The 21,102-nt window shown below is 33.4% G+C and overlaps 1 protein-coding gene across 4 annotated transcripts in view; it reads left to right on the top strand.

Annotated features, from left to right (window-relative positions):
• LOC114331353 (uncharacterized) overlaps nucleotides 1-21,102 on the top strand; it is a 107,829-nt gene that overhangs the window by 42,596 nt on the left and 44,131 nt on the right. The gene's annotated exons all lie outside the window — the stretch shown is intronic.

Here is a 21,102-nt window from a genome sequence, read left to right as displayed (position 1 = left end):
TTTTTGGTCTTTCCGTATGGTTCTTATTTCTGCCATCATTTCATCATTTTTCCACATAACTTCCCGCATCATTTTTATCATCTCTTCATTTGTGTCGTTGCTTTTATTCGGTGTTCGTCTCGTCAGGTTACTCTTTTCAAAATATAATTTATCTTCTTTATATTTTTTCTTCTTAGATTCTTCGTCGCCACTATCAGATAGTTCTTCATTCTTTCTATAGGTTTCCTTTCGGATTGTTCCTGTTCCGCCACTGGCCATTTTAAATTAAATGTTAACCTCAGCACTAATATAAATATTATTATTATACACTTAGAAGTTTATTTTTATTTCGCACAAGAACGCTTTTTAAGTTTAACGATTATCGATAACGATAGGTCTTTTAAAAAACCGGTGTTTTTATTGTGATAGGTTTCGAATTCGAAATTACCTTATCGCCAATACACCTGCCACACGACCTCTCGCCTCGCTTGCCAAACTCGAACTCCGCAAAATAAAACTAAATATTTCGAAAATTAAAAAATTGCTATATCTTTTGTGAAAATGACATTAAGATTTTCATATTGCACGAAAAGTTGAGTCAGACTCCACATAATGCACAAAAAATTTTAAGACGATTCGTCAATTAGTTTAAATTTTATTCAATTTGTTTATCCCAAAGAGCTTTTTTTTCGCAATGTTATTGTTCAAAAAATAATAATTATATAGCAATTCTGTGGAAATCACATGAAAAGAGAATAGTCATATTTTCAATGTATTTAAAAAATCATTAAAATATCATTCACATCAATCCGAAAGCATTTTACTAAAGTAGAGTCATTTTTGGCTTATAAACAATTTGAATAACTTTGTTAATACTGACTGCAGGCTAAAGCTACAATGGGATTTGAAAAGCTGGTATTTTTACACAAATTTTTAAAAAATAACTTTTCGCCTAGGTTCATTTCGGTCAAAGTTAGCCACTTTTTTATTTAATTGACGGCTACTTTGTTTATAACAATTAAGCAACCTTACTAGAACAATTTTGAAGATGAAGGTATATAGTTTATGTGTAAAAGTTTGAGTAAACTTTGAACTTCAACAGAGTGGTTAATAAAGCTTTAAACATGACGTTTTAATGAAATCGATTCGTGGTTGGTGGAGAGGAATTATTAAAATCCGTGCACTCAAAAATTGAAGCTGATTCTTCAAACGTATATGCCTCTATTAATATCTCCGAAGCTTGTTGATGGATTTTGATCATAATTTTTTTAACTTGTATGTACTCGTAGTCTTATAGAGTACGTTATGTACACATATCCTCACCTAACATTACAAAATGTTAGGGGGAACCCCCCTTATAACTCAGGGATATAAAAATATATTACGACCGATTGTAAGAGCTACCAAATATACAAATATAATTTCATAACAATAGGTCAAGCGGTCTCGGAAGAGTATGGCCACTAACACTGTGACAGGAGAATTTTATAGATGTAAATATATAGATGGCTATTAAAAAATAGGGGTTGGTGATAAAAAAATGAAAATTAAGGGTTGTATGTATTTTTTAATTATACATCATATAAAATTAAAGTAGACAATTTTGCCAAAAAAAATAAAAAAATAATGTCAGGGGGGCAACTAGTGCAATAGGTCTATAATTACAGGTTTTAGATATTTCATCACCCTTATGGAGAGGAATAATGATGGCTGTCTTTAAGCACTCTGGAAATTTACTTTTCTCTCAAAAGAATCATTAATTAGTGAGATGAGGACTTCCAACACATGTTCTGGGAGATTTGAAAAAATTTAATGTTTGAATTACCTTGTAGAGCATCCATTGGTTAGTTTTAACCTATGAAAGTGAAACTCACACACTAATTCATAGAACCATGACAGCGATTGGGAACACATCAAGTATGCCGTGGAATGTTGGGTAAGGAAATATGTCGCAGTGGAACAGTGCACCGTTATCCGTCAGATAGTTTATTATTAATTATGCAGCCATTCTAGGCCAGTTAATAGCGAAAAAGAGAATAACAAAAACTGTGATGGCAAGGTTCTGATACTGTAATTTTCATTACACCAATAATTGTGGCTAAATCTCATATAAACACAATACTTGAAAAAACTGTGATAAACTTTGTTCCCATACATTATAATAGTGTTCAAGAGTTTGATGTAATAATTATTGTAGTGTTCGTTTAATATACTCGTAATAGGTGCATGGGAACTATTTCAAGTTGCATTCAAGAAGTTTGGATAATAATTCATGTTTTTCTTTGGTTTTGTTTGAAAATATTTAATTACCTGCACGGAAAATTGACGGAAATTGGGAATTTTCAGACGATGATATAAAATGTAATAAGGAGATGTAATTTTGACAGCTGGTACAAAAATAGATTCAAAATTGATACTTTGATGAAACCAAAAAAGTAAGACAGAGCTTCAGTAAAAGGAGGACTACGGCAAATACAGAAAAAAACACATTTTAATAAAAATAGTATGGACTACTAGACACTAATAATTTGTTAATATTTCAAAATCGTTAGCATTATTTTTCAGTTTTTCACGATCTAAAGAAATTATTCTTCTTGTTTCTAATGATACTGACCTTTGACCTTTTAATACTGACTAATTGTTTTCATTGCAATCACTTTTTTAAATTATCCTTGTAGTCTTATATTCTCCAAATCATCTTGCACCCCACATTGCGTTATTCATTGTTTCTTATGTGGTCTCTTCTATTTTTACCCGCTATGCTTCTTAATAATATGTTTATTTACCCTATTCTAAGCATACTTTGGTCACAATAGTCATAATAAATCTATTGGAAGTCATGTATATTACTATTTTCGCGAAACGAAGATTCGCTTTGCTTTTATTTAACTATACTAAATTTAAAATGTAAATCCCAAATTATGATTTCAAGAGTTTATACACTGTAAATTATGATCCGGGAGTGCTCCTAGTAGTATTTAACGTGTCTTGGTTTGTTTATTTCTACTGCATCTTGATTGTAAATTTAGTATAAAAAAGTGTCATTCTGTCTGAACCTAACGTTAAGTGCGCATTTCATGCGAGATGTGCCATTTAAAATCAAGTACCATCGGCATTCTGTATTGAATTTTAAAACTTTTTTTGCACTTTTAAAATACACACTTACCCAGATTCCATTTCTATTGATTCATGGCTAAAAAATAAATCGTGTACCTACTACGGACATAGTTTAAAAAAATTAAAATATGGTGACATCATTGCCGTGGAAAGTTATAAAATGAAACAGTTGTAGGTAATACATATTACAATATTATATTAAAATATTAGCTTCAAATCTTACTTGGTCTCAAAATGCGGTATGTAAATATACTAACTTTTAATATTTTGCTATAAGTGCGCACCCTCTAGACATAAATATAATTCAGGTTTATGCTCCCACATCTGAGAGTACTGATGAAGAAATTGAAGAGTTTTACGAACAATTAGACGAAATCATAAAAAACCTAAAGAAACAAGACATAACCATGGTAATGGGAGATTTTAACTCCAAAATAGGAAAAGGCGAAGTCAGTGATGTAGTTGGCAAGTATGGGTTGGGAACAAGAAATGAACGAGGTGATCGACTAATACAGTTTTGCCAGGAGAAAAACTTAATTATCACTAATACTTGGTTTAAGTTACCATTAAGAAGATTGTACACTTGGAGGTCACCACAGGACAAGTCTGGGTACATCAGATAGACTTTATAACAATCAACAAACGATTCCGTAACGCAATAATATCAGCCAAAACATATCCTGGAGCTGATATAAACTCTGACCATAATCCTCTTGTAGCCCAATTACGAGTCAGACTAAAAACCTTAATCCAGAAACAGAATAACAAAAGATTAGATATGGATCAACTTAGAAATCCCGAGATAAAAGTCAAGCTTACAAATAGCATTAATAGTAATGTTGCTTTAACAACAAATACGGATGATATTGAAAGAGACTGGATCAACTTAAGGGACGCTATATGCAACGGTGCGAAAGAAGTAATTGGTGACTACGAGCGGAAGAAGAAGAACGAATGGATGACAGATGAAATACTACACCTCATGGACAGAAGGAGGGAAAATAAGAATAATCCCGAACAATATAAAGAACTGGATAGAACTGTCAGCAGAAAGATAAAAGAATCCAAAGAGAAATGGTTACAAGAAAAATGTCAAGAGATAGAAGAGCTAGAACGAAGACACGATAGTTTTAACATGCATAAAAAAATTAAGGAGTTTTCTTATACTCACAAGAAAAAACAGTTTGGTAAGTTAATAGACGAGAACAACAAACTTATTGTAGATAAAGAAGAACAGTTACAGACTTGGGCAATTTACATAAAAGATTTGTTTACGGATTATCGTCATATTTCTACGAACTCTCTTGATCTGAATGGACCAAAAATATTGAAAAGTGAGGTGATAAAAGCTATAGATCAAACGAAAGATGGGAAAGCAACAGGATGCGATGAAATACCAGTCGAATTTTAAAAAGTTTTTAACGAGAACAACATGAATGTAGTATTGAAACTGTTCAATAAGATATACGATACTGGTCAAATTCCATCGGACTGGCTGAAATCTACATTTGTGCCCCTTCCCAAGAAATCCAATTCTAAGACGTGTAGCGAATATCGCCTTATAAGTTTAATGAGTCATACCCTTAAAGTATTCTTGCGTATTATCCATTCCAGAATACGAGCAAAATTAGAACACAGCATAAGTAAAACACAGTTCGGTTTTAGATGCGGTTTTGGAACTCGAGAGCCCCTATTTGCAATACAAGTCTTGATTCAAAAATGCCTGGATCAACAGAAAGATGTTTACGCCTGTTTTATCGACTATGAGAAAGCATTTGATGCTATCAAACATGACAAACTCATAGAACTATTACATCTTTCAGGACTTGACACTAAGGACATCCAGATTATAAAAAATCTATATTGGAATCAAACAGCCCACATAAAGAATGGACATATGGTGAGTGAAAACATAACCATTTATAGAGGGATTAGACAGAGCTGTATTCTTTCGCCACTGCTTTTCAACGTGTACACGGAACAAATATTTCTAGAGGCACTAGAAGAGTACAATGAGGGCATCAAGATTAATGGCGTACCAATAAGTAATTTTCGATATGCAGATGATACTGTTATACTAGCCGATAACATCGAAGATTTACAGATGATGCTAAATAGAGTAAATACAACTGGCAACCAATTTGGACTGAAGATCAATAGAAAGAAAACTAAATTTATGGTGATCAGTAAAAAGAACATTCAACATATCGACCTGAATATTGAAGCCGAACGTATTGAAAGAGTACACCGATTTAAATATCTGGGATATACAGTAAATGATAAGTGGGACCCAGACGTAGAGATTAGGATCCGAATTGAAATAGCAAGATCCAAATTCATAAAAATGAGAAAGCTCTTAAGCAACCGCAACCTAAGCGTTAACCTCCGATGGCGCGCCACAAAATGCTATGTACTCTCTACGCTACTTTACGGAGTAGAAGGGTGGACGTTAACAGCAGCAACTATAAAGAAGTTAGCGGCTCTAGAAATGTGGCTGTATCGACGCATACTGAGAATTCCTTGGACAGACAGAGTGACCAACACAGAGGTATTGAGACGAATGGGTAAAGAGTTGGAATTGTTAACAACTGTTAAAAGGAGGAAAGCGTCATACCTGGGCCATGTGTTCCGTAATGATAAGTACAGTCTGCTACAGCTTATCGTCGAAGGCAAGATTGAAGGTAGAAGAGGTTTGGGCAGGAAGAAGAAATCCTGGCTGAGAAACTTGAGAGAATGGTTTCAAATACCAGAAGCTGCGAACATAATACATGCGGCACAAAACAGAGAAACCTATCGTTTGATGGTCGCCAACCTTCGGTAGAAGACGGCACATAAAGAAGAAGAATATTTTGCTACACACTTACCCCACCTGACCTTAATTCTACATGAAAAATAATGACAGCTTGTTCTTAATATACGTCCGCAAATGCTTCGTTTCCGACATACGGGGTGTTGAAGTTTTTCTTATAAACTGACGACTTAGTTATTGCTTTAAAGCCGGTTGAGATATGCAAATGAAATTTGGTGGGTTTTAAGAGGTAGTTATTGCGCATCTTTGACATACCTACAATTAAGAGTTTTATAGTCATCATTGGCGCGCCTACGGGTAATGGTCTGAAATTAAAAAATATAGTACGCTACTGAGATATTTCAAATAAAAAATCATTTTTTAATTCCTCGTTATTCAATCTTCCCTTTTTTTTTCATTCGACGCGCCGTTTTTATGCAAAAAATAAAACATCTTAACGCTTACAAAGTATTCGAAATAAATTTCTATACATTTATGTAGAAATATAGATTATTCTCATTTATGTAACTTATTATTATGCGAAATATTATTATTATTATATAGAAACGTATGTCGAATACATACTTTATCTACTCTATCTCATATTATGTATAAGTTTTTAGTTTGTGAAAACTGTCATTATAGATAGCAGTGCGTGAAGGATTTAAAGTGTGCGTGAAGTAACAATGTATTTTAAGTGGGATTTACTTTTTCGCTCTGTTTTTGGCACAGTTTCATATAATCAAATATCCTTAACTTTCGCGTTGGCATGGTGATGACATGTGAGCAATAAATTACAACAAAAGTTTTGACAGTTTTGTAGTTTGAAAGAAGTTAGAATTTTTAAATGTCAAAGTTTTAAAAATTGTAGAATTACAATGAATTCCAGTGACGAAGAGTTACAATTTTTTATTTGTTTATGGTAGAGTAGATAAAATATTGTATGAAACTGTGCGTGAAGTACTTTTTGCGAACTTACGCGATGTATAGCACTCGCTCCGCTGTCGCTCGTGCTCTAAACATCGCGTGCGTTCGCAAAAAGCATACTTTACGAACTGTTTCATAAATAACTATTTTAAGCGTTAAGATGTTTTTTTTTCATGAAAACTGCGTCGTATGAAAAAAAGGGAACATAGATTTTTGTCACAAACTGAACGAGAAATTATAAAATAATATTTAATTTGAAATATCTCATTGCCGTACTATTTTTTTTTCTTTAATAAATTTCAGACCTTTGCCCATAAGAGCACCAATGGTGAACATAAGATTCTTAATTTGTATGTCAAAATATGCGCAATAACTAACCCTTAAAGCCACAAAATTTCATTTGCATATCTTAACCGGTTTATCATACACCCCGTATGTAATTAACTATTTCTAATTGGGAAATAAGCCACAATTTAACTTGAAAAAATAATTTTATTAACGTTTCGCGTTGTCAAAATACAAAATATTAATAGGTGAATTAAACAAACATGTTGTTGCTTAGTAAAAATTTTTTCTAATAATTTAATTTAAATCTGACTCATTTATATCGGCAATTCATAATTTTTTCAAATTAAATTGTGGCTTATTTCCTAATTAGAATAGTTAATTACAAAAATGCCACAAAGAAATAGCTTCAGAACAACACCCCGTATGTGTACATAGGAAACGAAGCATTTGCGGACATATGTTTATCGAGCAAACTGTGACTATTTCTGCATGTAGAATTAGAATGTAGAATTACCCCTTAAAATGTGTCATACTTATTTAGAAACACCCTGTATATCATTGTCACCTTGTAAACGTTATCCAATTATTGGTTTTCATTTCTACGTCGGTTATTGATATCAAAGATGAATGCAAAAATTGATAACAACAGTATTATCTATTCCATTACATCAACCATCTGCATATACATAAATATTCATTAATTTCAAACTATTGAATGTTGAAACCCGCAAAAAATTATTTTGTTACCTACAGAAACCAACAAAAAGTTTATTGATAATTAACACTTGTGTATTTCTGAATACCTACCCAAACAAGATATTATCAATATACAGTTATCAAATTATAAGGAACAAGATGCAGCATCTTTCAGACGTGTGTATGTATTTAAAACCGCCGTTTACTGTTATATACCACATTATGTATTTGCAAATATCAGACTTGACCTTTAACGAACGGCGTGTATTTTAAACAGGTGAATAACATGCTATTTACGAGGGTCAATACTGTTTAAATAATTTACCTATGTCTATATACATATGTTATAGTCAAAGCCCGAATTTCAGGCACTCCTAGGTTTGACTAGGTAATCCTCAGGTCTGACTGACGGTCTCAGTCAAAGCCCGAAATAAATTACAGTTTCGGCCTTTGACCAGTCAAACCTAGGAGAGACTAAGTTTGTCAGGCAAAGGTCGAAATTTAATTTTATGAAATCGGGGTTTGACTAGTCAAACCCCGATCAGCTATTTAAATGTCGTAATTTGTTAGATTAGGTTCAATAAAACGTCATTTTTTAATTTTAATGTTTATTATTTTTATATTGTCGTAATTAAAATAAAAAAATATAGTGTTTATTCTCATATGTTGAGGCATTATGTCATTTAGATTTGCACAATACGTTAGATCTTTTTCCTCACATAATTTTGAAGACCATTTCTTGTTGCAGTAGGATTTTATAAGCCTTGTCCTCCAAATTTAGAATATTTTGTACTAATTTCTCTTAGAGACAGCTTAACGTCTGGAACATCTTCGAAAATTCTCTTTGCATTCTCTTATTTGATTTCCTAAAAACCGTGTGTTTATTTTTCCTTATTTCGTATCAACTCTAAATAAGCCGTCAATTGTTTTATCGTCAACTGTGAAAGAAGATATTGGAATCATAGACAAAACTAAGGATCACCATAATACTAACGAAGCCCATGGACCGTCGTCACTAGGAGAGGAAGACAATGGTCAAACAATTCAGATTACCTCTTTAGATATGATTTGTTGTATTGGCCAAAAAGAGTGCTCTGACGCACATACGTGCATAATTTGTAGTCAGGTGGTGCATATTGTATACGCACACATATTTTGACAGCACACTTGGTGCATACTATGAAGGTTTTGAAAGAAAAGCTACATGCATGCGTTGTGCACACACAGAAAAGATTAAAATAAATAAAGGAAAAGCGACTGAAGGTCTTTATGCTCAAGCTAATGCTATGGAACGATTAAGTGAAAAAAAATTCCTCCAATTTCGATCGGAAAAACTGTAACAATACTTATCCCTAGCTTTAATACAGCCAAAGGAGATGCTCGAAATATTGTGGGTATCATACGATTGCAATATGTTCTTTCACAGTTGACGATTTATATAGAGTTGGTGCGAAATAAAAACAATAAACACAGTTTTTGCAAGAAATCAAATAAGAGAATGCAAAGGAAATTTTCTTAATTTCAAAGATAACGTTTCAGACGTTAAGCTGTCTCTAAGAGAAATTAGTACAAAATATTCTAAATTTGGATTACAAGACTTTATAAAATGTTACTGCAATAAGAAATGCTCTTCAAAATTATGCAGGTGTAAAGATCTAACGTATTGGGCAACTCTAAATGCCATAATGTCTCAACATGTGAGAATAATCACTAATTTTTTTTATTTTAATTACTACAAAATAAAATAGTAAACATTAAAATTAAAAAATGACGTTTTATTAAACCTAATCTAATAAATTACGACATTTTAAGCTAGATCGGGGTTTGACTAGTCAAACCCCGATTTCATAAAATTTAATTTCGACCTTTGCCTGACCAACTTAGTCTCTCCTAGGTTTGACTAGTCAAAGGCCGAAACTGTAATTTATTTCGGGCTTTGACTAAGACCGTTAGTCAGACCTGAGGATTGCCTAGTCAAACCTAGGAGTGCCTGAAATTCGGGCTTTGACTATAACACATATAGTGAGGGACAAAATTATGGAATAAATTCATCTTTTAGATTAGACAATAGGCGATTTTATGGAATATATCGACCTAAACTCACCGGCACAATTACCCGCACACTTTATATTTCTTTCAGTTTGCAGATATTGTCAATCTTGGACCCCATTTAATGAAAGATACAGTGAAAACTACCTTCGAGGAAAAGAAAACAATACAATTACAGTGGAACCTCGACAAGTCGGATTAATTAGGACCGCTACCGATCCGGGTTATAGAAAATCCGGGTTAGCCGGAGAATATGGTAAAAATTAATAAAATACGGTATACTTACAGATTAACTCCATTATAAATGCAAAAATATGAAATACATATAATACACAGAACATCTAAATTACGTACAGTGGTATACAGTACTGTTTATTTCTTGGTAAAAAACTCAGACAAAGTGATCAAATGTTTGTTTTGTCTGATGAAAATCGGTCCGGGTTAGCCGGACTTCCGGGTTATCGGAGGCCGACTTATCGGGGTTCCACTGTATTGAAAAAAATCGTTTATCACGGGATGCTTAGCAAACATGCAATGCTTAAAAATCTTCAAAGAAAATTCAAGCAAACATAATTTTGAAAATCATAGTTTAATTAAAAAAAATTCAAAGCACTCATGGGAGTGCCGACAGAAGTGAAAACTTCTTATCTTATAGTATATAAATTACGAGCTCAATGCTTTTTCCCCATCCAAAAAGAAGTGCTATAGCTATATTATATACGCGTTGCGTACGTTCTATGCTACTTATGTATACATAACATACCCATAATAAAATGATGTTGAATAATCTAGTACAAACATAAATATATAAGCAAAATTATTGCCTAATACTCGTAAAGTGAATGTGGAAATGGAAATATATAAAATGATGAAGGGCCATCATTCCATACATTTCTGGGCAACTATATGGGCAAATATATACACGTGTTTCGGCCTAATTGGATCTCATCAGTATAGTGTAGCAAGTTAAAAAAGTTGTATGTTAACTTGTAAATGGATCACTACAGGAGCAATGTTACCATTTTTGGTCATATTGTTAGAAGACCCGCATATCGCAAGGCTACAACTAACACTGCCAAGGTCCAATTAGGCCGAAACACGTGTATATAGTTGCCCAGAAATGTATGGAATGATGACCCTTCATCATTTCTGCCCATCCAAAAAGTGCACAACGTCCCTAAAGAAGTTTTCATTTCAAAAATTTATTTCGCCGAAGCGGTGACGGTCGCTAATTCAACACTTTTTCCCCATCTAAAAAGTGTATAAGGTCCCTAAAAAAGTTTTCGATTCAAAAATTTATTTCGTCGAAGCAATCACGGTCGCGATGACGGTTGCCAATTCAATACTTTTTCTTCATCTAAAAAGGGCACAAAGTCCCTAAAGAAGTTTTCACTTAAAAAAATATGAGTATTAATAATGGGTGTTGCCGCCTCTGGCCCTTAGGACTTCTTGGAGCCGGTTTGGCAATCCATTCATGATAACCTGGATATCAAATTGGGGAATATTGTGCCACTCCTCTATAGCAGCCGTCTTGAGCTCTCCGAAGGATATAGGACTGGTACTCTTGCTCTTATCCGTTTTTTTGAGGTTGTCCTAAATGTGTTCAATTGGGTTAACATCAGGTCTGCATGCACGCCTGCACTGCAATTCGAGATGAGCAGCTTCATTGTCAGCATCGCGTTAATATTTGTCTATAATAAAATTAAAACTAAGGCTTTCTGAAATATTACTAACCCATCATAAATGAATTAATAATTGGCTTAAAAAGTTGACATAATTTAAATAATTTATCGCATTTTAATTTTTTTGGGAAGGGGGTAAATTCGCCTCAAACCCTTGGCGCCCTGTTCGAGCGCACGGCTCGCACGGCCCTCGGGCCGGCTCTGGATAATATTTACAGTCGGAAAAATTAAAGATTTCCCATGAACGATCACATCAATCACATATTTTGTATTTGCTGTCTTTTTCCACAAATAAAAAACGAGACAGACAGAGATAGATTATTATTAATATGAATAATATGTGATTGATATAATAATATGATCGTTCATGGGTAATCTTTCATATCTCCGACTGTAGAAACCTTAACTGACACCACTTCATGCTCATGCCTTTATAGGTAAAACAGAGTTGGTATACCGTTGTTGTCTAGTCCTTTTGCATCTATAATTTCCATTAACTTAGAGTGGTTAACACTGCGCAATCTTTGAAGCAAATGTATACTATCTTTATTACCAATCTTTTGGTAGTTGTCCTAGTACTTATGTCTATAAAACCTGTAGGTAATTTTTTTTTTATTTGTGAGCTTTTAATTTTCTCGGTATATTCCAACTGGTGTTACTACTTTGTCCGTATTGATTTCTTTTTGGAAAACTAATAAGTATTTTTGAAAAATTTAAACGCAGTCCTTGAAAACTTATATTATGTTTATTTTAATAAGTTACAGGGGTGAAAAAGAAGAGAAAATTTAGTGTGACTTTTAATTTCAAATATCATATTCAAAAGAAACATTTTGGTTATTTTAAGGGACTTTCGGCCTTCGGTAATAATGCAATCTTTCAATTTGCATTTAAATCTTTCAAATATATTTATTAGTTTTCTCAGGATTCGAAAAAAATGAATACATTTAAAAAACATTGAACATTTTGACGACATTCTGCTCCTATTATGAACTTAACTTGTTTGTATTTCCTCTAATTAATTATTATGTTTCCTCTTGTAGTTTTTCTTCCTCCTTCCTCGCTCAATGATGTCATCAGCTTCTTAATTGTGCGCCTTATTTATATAATGTTAATTAAGGTAATAAAAATATTGTTCCAACAATAACATAATATTTTTTCGATTACATCGAACACAATAGAAACTTTCTCTGTAAATGCCATTGAAAAAATGTGTTTGTTACCTACTTCAAATAATGTCGCATTTTGGCATCATAAAATTCAACGATATTCCGGACAATAATAGGCTTCAAATCCATTAAACATGGATGCATGACTTCCGAAAGACAAAAGACGAAAGACAGGCCAATTTTTAAAGAATTAATTTAAATGTGCGGATGTTGCATATTCATGCTTTCTAAATAGTTATTTTAAAGTGTGTAATGAATCTGCAAAACTTATATAAACAGGATAATTCAGTTTTCAATATTAATCGACAGTAATAATATTATCATGTATGTATGTTCTAAAATATCTATTATCTGTATCATCTTACTTTTAAGATTGGTTATCATTGTAATTATTTCGGTGCTCAAGCCAACCCCCCAGAGGAAAATTCTGGGTACGCCACTGATTTTACCTCTCCGAAATACTCTAGCTTTCTGTTGTTGATGCTTTTTATAATCTCAGTTGTCTTGCTGAGACGTTCTAGTATTGTGGAGTTTCCAATCTTCTCCACCCAAGAAACTTTTAAAATTCTGCTCTAGCACCACATTTCGAAAGCCTCGACAACCAAGACTCGACACCATAAAGTAAAAAAGTCTTAAGACAGACAACACGTAGCAGCGAAGTAGGAGGATCCTCAATACCAATTTTATATCTGTCACTTAATACCTTGGGCATCCTTTTAAAATAGGATGACCAAATCATAAACTTGAAAAAGCGGGAGTAGTAGCGCACCTAGAATTTTTCATTTTTCTCTGGGGTGGCTTAAGCACCAAACTTTTTTTTGTAGACAAGTTACATTTTCCTACTGTTCTTTATATATTTTTCATATTCCCTGAGATAATGGGTTTTAACCCCCCGTTGGAGCGATACCTTATCAGGTAGGGGTGATTGAAACAACATGGTCTTTTAGTTAATTTGGGACCTATAAATCCTTTCGAATTTACCTTTGAATATGCAATTTAGGTACGATCAAGACAGAACAAAAGAAAACTCTGCGAGAATGACATGGATCAACATCAACAACCGATCAGAACAAAACAGGGAAGAATATGAAATAGCGAGAAACAAAGCCAACTCAACAAATTAAAAGAAGAAAAATGACTGCTTTGACTGGAGGATATTGATAAAGACAGAGAAAACCATAAAATAAAAGAAGTTTACAAACAAGTCAGAGCAACAAAACAATAAGAGTAAAAAACCATAAAGGAGAAACCGTATTTGAAGACAAACAGAAAAATATGAGAAGAATATTATGAAAAAATGCTGTTCACTATGAAGGAAACACACTGCGATGAAGAAATGAGGCCGTACAAGATAACGATGAAGTAGAAATTTTCACAGAAGAAGTACAGACTACCAGATGACTGGAACACAGGTACCTATAGATATATAAAAAGGAAATCGGGAGGAACTTTATTAAATGCCACATATAACATTCTAGCAAATATACCTACTAAACATGAGACTTAAATCATGCGCTGAACGAATATTAGGAGAATACCAGAATGGGTTAAGATCGGGGAGGTCAACGATTAATAATTCCATACATAGGTACAGTGGAGCAAATAATTCAAAAATCGAGAGAATGCAACAGAGAAATGCACCTAATATTCATAGATTTCAAAAGCGCTTTTGATACAATCAATCGGACGAAAATGATAGGAGTTAGAGAATGTTGGAATACCAGAAAAATTAAGGCAATATGCTAACAGTGCTCAAAGGAACAACTTCTAAGGGGATCAATGTAAACAAAGGCGTGAAACAAGGTGACCCTATCTCCCTGAGACCATTTAATCCGATTTTGAAAGTAATCATAAGGAGGACAAACTTTACAAACAAAAACATTATTACATATCAACTTTAACTAGTAGCATATGCAGATGATAGCGAAGACGAAGAAGATGACACTAATGAAAGCAGTTGGAAATTAGATAAGGAAGCAAATACAATAAGACTGGAGATAAACCAGTACAAAAAGAATACATAACGATAGGGAAGGATGACACTCAGAAATAACTAATAACACAGAACCATAAATTTGAAACTGTATCCATCTTTAGCTACTTGGGAGTAACAATAGGAGAAACCGGAAATATAGTACAGAGGAAAGAATTCTGAAAGGCGGAAAAACATATGGAATGAATAGAAATCTGCTGAGAATCAAGACTCTAAGTATAATATCCTATATAAGACCTGTTGTAACGTGTGGGATGGAAACAACGACGATTGACAAGAAAGAGGAAGATAGCCTTCTGAAATTTAAAAGAAAAATAATGAGAACAATTAATACTGGACCACAATGTAACAAGAGAGGGAGAAATAAGAATGAAAACAAATTCCGACATTGAAGAAGAATTAAAGAGAGAAAATATAGTCAGATAAAATCAACCTAACGCAAATACGGGACATTTCGGGACAGATCGTTAAAAACGGGGCAATCCCGTTTTTACGGGACGTTTGGTCACCCTATTCTAAAAGCGCCTCTGGCCTGCTCTATTCTGGATCTAATTTCACTGAGATATTCTGGATATAATTTCACTCTCTGCATTACTATTTAACTGATATCCATGGTAAACAATTTGGTCAACTATCTCAAGTTTGGTATTTCTAGATATACAATGTGGCAAAGCCAAATGGAATAAATTAATTACTTCGTAAATGGGCGATTTTGGAAATAAATCCTGAAACAGCTCGATTTTTATTTTTAAATTATGATTCTTTGGCATATATATCATACTAGTGACGTCGTAATCGATGATTTTTTTTAAATGAGAATAGGAGTCGTGTGCTAGCTCATTTGAAAGGTAATTCAATTCTCTATTCAGTAATGTAAACATTAACATAATTATATATACAGGGTGTCCAAAAAATTTATTTTATTTTAAAATGCATTTTACTCCTGTCATAAAACATAAATAAAATGTTTATTTGAGAAATAAACATTAGGTACGTTTCGCTTAAATTAAATATTAAAATTATCAAGAGGCAGGTGGGAGGCAGCTTGAACTTTTAATTTAAGCAAAAAGCAATGTTTATTTGTCAAATAAACATTTTTTAGGTTTTCTGACAGCAGAATTAAATAAATTACACACATTATTCTTTTTGTGTCAATTAATTTAATTAAAAAAAAAATTGGACACTCCGTATAAATAATTATGTTAATGATGAAAGGATTGCCAATGCGAGTCCATTATACAATTGGATATAGTAATTGAATTAATACTCGCAATCTTAAGTTTGTATTTTATTAGTTGTTATATAATCATGGGGCAACCGGTTTCGAGTCTTACAATATATGACTCATCTTCAGGCCCAGTACAAAAAGTCTTCACAATACAAACTACAAGCTAAAATCACAAAACGAGAGACATGTACATATACATATATAAAAAACATAAAAAACAACTTTGTCTTGGTTTTAATCACATAATAAAGCCAAACAACTGTATAGTATTGAACTCAATAGTCTATAGCATGTAAACTGAGACATTTTGCCATTGGGAGCGACCAATCTGATGAGAATTGCAATTATCATGTTGCCCCGGTTGTCTCACCGGTTGTATAACAACTAATAAAATACAAACTTAAGATTGCGAGTATTGACTCAATTGCTATATCCAATTGAATTATGTTAATGTTTATATTACTGAATAGAGAATTAAATTACCGTTCAAATGAGCTAGCGCACGACCCCTATTGTCATTTAAAAAATCATCGATTATTTCATTACGCCCAGGCGGATGACGTCACTAGTATGATATATACACCAAAAAAACTATTATTTTAAAAATAAAAATCAAGCTGTTTCGGGATTTATTTCCAAAATCGCTCTTTCACGAAATAATGAATTTATTCCATTTGGCTTTGGTTTACTTATTATTATTATTATTATTCGCATTTGGCTACTTATTACGAGTATTTTGGTTTTCCGTATGTTCAAATCCAGACCTGCTTCCCAAGCTCTCAACGACACTATCAAGTATCTAATATTTGCAGATTTTCTTGAGTAGAAGCTAGGAGTATTGTGTCGTCCGCATATCGCAAATTATGGATGACTTCACCATTCACAATTATTCCTTCTTGTTTTTCAGAAACTGCATTTCTAAAAATTCTTTCGGAGTAAACCTTGAAAAGTAGGGCCGACAAGATGCATCCCTGCCGTACTCCTCTTTTAATATTAAGAGCTTGTGATTCCAAACCGTCTACTAAACTGATGTTGTTTGATTCCATTACAAATTTGCAATTATGCGAACGTCTCTGCCGTCCAAGCCAATGTCTCTTAGAAAGAATAATATAGAGTGCTTAACACGATCAAATGCCTTTTGGAAGTCAATAAAACAGTATATCTGTATCCAGGGGGTCCGGACAAACAATCCCGGACAAAAAATCCCCACAAATTATCCCTGGACAAAAAATCCCCTGACAAAAAATCCCCGGGCAAAAAATCCCCACAGAAAATCCCGGACAAATAATCACACATTTTTTTGGACAAAATATCACCACAAAAATCCCGGACAAAAAAATCCCCAAGAAATATTTGCTGCCGAATAATTCTCTAAAAGTTTTCCCGAAATTTTAACAAATTTCGAGTTCCAATTCCATGCTCAAAACTTCAAATTTTACATGACAAACGAGTGTGAGTTTTTTCAAAAATCGTGGAAGATATGGGAATGAGCTAATGCCCCATATTTTCCACGATTTTGGAAAAACTCACACTTTTTTGTCACGCATAATTTAAAGTTTTCAGCATGGAATTGGAATTCGAAATTTGTTAAAATTTCAGGAAAACTTTTAGAGAACTATTCGACAACAAATATTTCTTGGGGATTTTTTGTGGGGATATTTTGTCCAAAAAAATTTGTGGGGATTATTTGTCCGGGATTTTTTGTGGGGATTTTTGTCGGGGGATTATTTGTCCTAGCTTCGTATCCAGATATGAAGCTAGGACAAATAATCCCCGGACAAATAATCCCGGACAAAAAATGCCCACAAATTATCCCTGGACAAAAAATCCCGGGACAAAAAATCCCCGGACAAATAATCCCGGACAAAAAATCCCCACAAAAAATCCCGGACAAAAAATCCCCAAGAAATATTTGCTGTCAAATAGTTCTCTAAAAGTTTTCCTGAAATTTTAACAAATTTAGAATTCCAATTCCATGCTGAAAACTTTATTTGTGTTATATTTTTGTTAACTTTATTTGTTTATACATGACAAAAAGTGTGTGTTTTTTTCAAAAATCGTGGAAAATATGGGAAATGATCTAAGGCCCCGTTTTCATGACAGGCGCTTTGATAACACGCGATTACGACTACATAAATACATTTTACTTGAGACCGTTCACATGCCAACGCGCGTCTTAATGACCTAAAACGCACGTTAGCATGTGAACGGTCTTCAGTAAAATGTATGTAGTTGTAACCGCGCGTTATCAAAACGCGCGTTATCAAAACGCGCGTTAAGCGCCTGACATGAAAACGGGGCCTTAGCTCATTCAACATATGCTCCACGATTTTTGAAAAAACTCACACTCTTTGGTCATGTAAAGTTTGAAGTTTTCAGCATGGAATTGGAATTCGAAATAGGTTAAAATTTCGGGAAAACTTTTAGATAACTATTCGGCAGCAAATAATTCTTGGGGATTTTTTGTCCGTGATTATTTGTGGGGATAGTTTGTCCAAAACATTTTGTGGGGATTATTTGTCCGGGATTTTTGTAGGGATTTTTTGTCCTGGGATTTTTTGTCCGGGGAGTTTTTGTCCAGGGATAATTTGTGGGGATTTTTGTCCGGGGATTTTTTGTCCAGGGATAATTTGTGGGGATTTTTTGTGGGGATTTTTTGTCCGGGATTATTTGTTGTTTGGGAGCGTTTATCATCTTTCTACATCTTAAATATCGATTAAACCTAAGCAACAACAAATTTTCACAAAAATAACAACAGTTATGACTTTTGACTATTGAGGTCACAAAAACCATCAGAAAGTAAAATACCTCAACCATTTTTGATTTAACTATTTATCTCTAATGTTATCCGAACATAAACGTCAATAAAACCAACAAAAAATTAGGCAAATTAGACGCTAATCGATAATAATTCAGCTAACGGTTCCCTATGGCTTAAGCAAGTTGACTTAACTGACACCAAGTTGACCTAGATCCTCTTTAGATGCACTGCACATTGATTGCGATGTTGTGGAACAGACGCACGTAGCTGGGTGAAGGTCGTTGAAATTCCGATTTCCTTCCAATGTTCCGTTAGGATTTATGTACCGGAAAGAAGTAAACAAATAGTCCGGTGAAGTAAGTAAACCAAATGCAAATCAAAAAGTGTTACATGTCGTGGTTTTAATGAGCAAATATCAGAAGAATATCTTTTTTGGAACAAAAACAGATATCTTTATCACTCTTTAAGATATGAATTTCTTAATGGTGCCACTAAAGTATACGGTCTGAATTTCTTAATGGTGCCACTAAGGTATACGGTCTACCGTCGCGTTTATGCTATAGCTTGCGGTCTACCTGTGCGCCTAATCAACACCATAATATTTTCTCAGAAGGATTTGCACACAATAATGAAAGGCAGCAAACAGTTTGTGGGCAAAATGTTTATTGCTATGTAGTAATAAATATTGTATATAATATCATAAGAAAGAAAATTTTACCGGCAATATTTTCGACTGGTATGAAAGTTTGTTGCCTCGCAATTTTCAGGAATTAAATTTTGACAGTCTGACAGTTAAATCACGAGACATCAGTCGAGTGATTTTATCAAAATTTCATAAGCGAAAATTGCCAAAAGGCAACAAACTTAAATAAAACCAGAAGAAAATTTTGCCGGTAAATAATTTTCTCTCGAATGTTATTCGACAAGACTATTTCACGAGACAATTAATGCATCATATTAACGAAACATAATCTTTATTTATTTGTTAACAATATTAAATGTACAATTATTATAAGATATAGTAGTTTGTCCATTATTTTCTACCAAAGCATGATTTTGTGTATTATTGACCTGTGGCATTTGGGAACTCGAAGGTCCAGCTTCATTTGTTGTTCTGAGATTTTCGATCAACTTCTGGTGGTGACTGGAATCCAGCTGCAGATATGGTTTTAGAGAGCTTGCATTTGAGTGACCCGTTAATTTAATTAACTCCTGTTCAGAAACACCTTGCTTGAACAAGGCTGACACAGCTGAAGATCGATGAGAATGGTTTGTTATTTTATGTTTTTTTGTGTCTATTCCAATTTTTTCAGCTGACATTTTTGTCCATTTAGATACGGTGTTGATTCCAAGTGGACAGTTTTTGAACCAAGATCGATCCTAATAGTTATGGTGAACGGCAAGAAAGAGTCTGCCTGATAAAATCTTTGGTCCCCTTTTTTCCATTAATTTCAAAAATATTCTAACTGCATACATTTTCGTTTGATGATTTTCTTACCAGCCATTTGCTGCTTGCCAAACTTTCCGAACCGCTTTAATTTGTTTTGGAAAAAATGATTTTGTATTCAATTCGGCCCGTAAATTCTCCCATAACATCAAATTCCTTCTGGAAAAAGTGAATCTTGCAGTTTACTGCCTCATTGCCTCTCCAAGCAAGTTCAAATAAGTTGCTACGACGTTTTATCAGTTAAAAATAGTCTAGTGAAATAGTCAGGAATATACCATAAACTTATTTCTTTACTATCATATAAATAACACTATAATCCTCTTGGTTAAGGTGTCTATATGACTGTTTTAAGCGGGAATCATTGACTGCCTTTCTCTCTTAAATTAAGGTTCATGAATCTTTTCTTTAATAATAATTAGGCTGTATCGTTTTGTAAATAATTAGGTTACATATCAATTTTTTGTAAATTGTTTGGGAGAATTTTTTAGTAAGTTATTAGTCCCTTTTCAATTTACATTTATTTTCCTCCAAATGTTTATTAGATACATGTGAATAAATATTTTTTCTACAAGAGTTTTCTTGCATTTCATTAGTTTGTGCAAATCCTTCAGACATTTTCAGATTTCTATCGGTACACCGCACAGATAGACCGCATCCTCGGGGTAGACCGCATAGCATACTAGCACCTATATATCAACCCTTTAATAGAATTTTCAAAATACATTTTTGAGATTTTTGGTAACGATTTCTGAAATAGAAATCGAAACGTCAAAATTAACATATTTTAAAATAAAATTGTGCTTATTTCTCAATAAAAATAGTAAATAATTCAATAAAGTTACTACCACAAAACCCCAGTGTAATTTTAAGATGTGTCTCAGATATGATAATATCTGTATCATCTTAGTCAGTACATATTGGAGGATAATTAAAGAAAAGTAAAACACACTTTTCCAATGTTCAAAAAGGCATGGAGGAATG

This window comes from Diabrotica virgifera, chromosome 1, assembly GCF_917563875.1.
Source record: "Diabrotica virgifera virgifera chromosome 1, PGI_DIABVI_V3a".
NCBI lineage: Eukaryota > Metazoa > Arthropoda > Insecta > Coleoptera > Chrysomelidae > Diabrotica > Diabrotica virgifera.
This window is presented reverse-complemented; position numbering and strand designations above follow the sequence as displayed.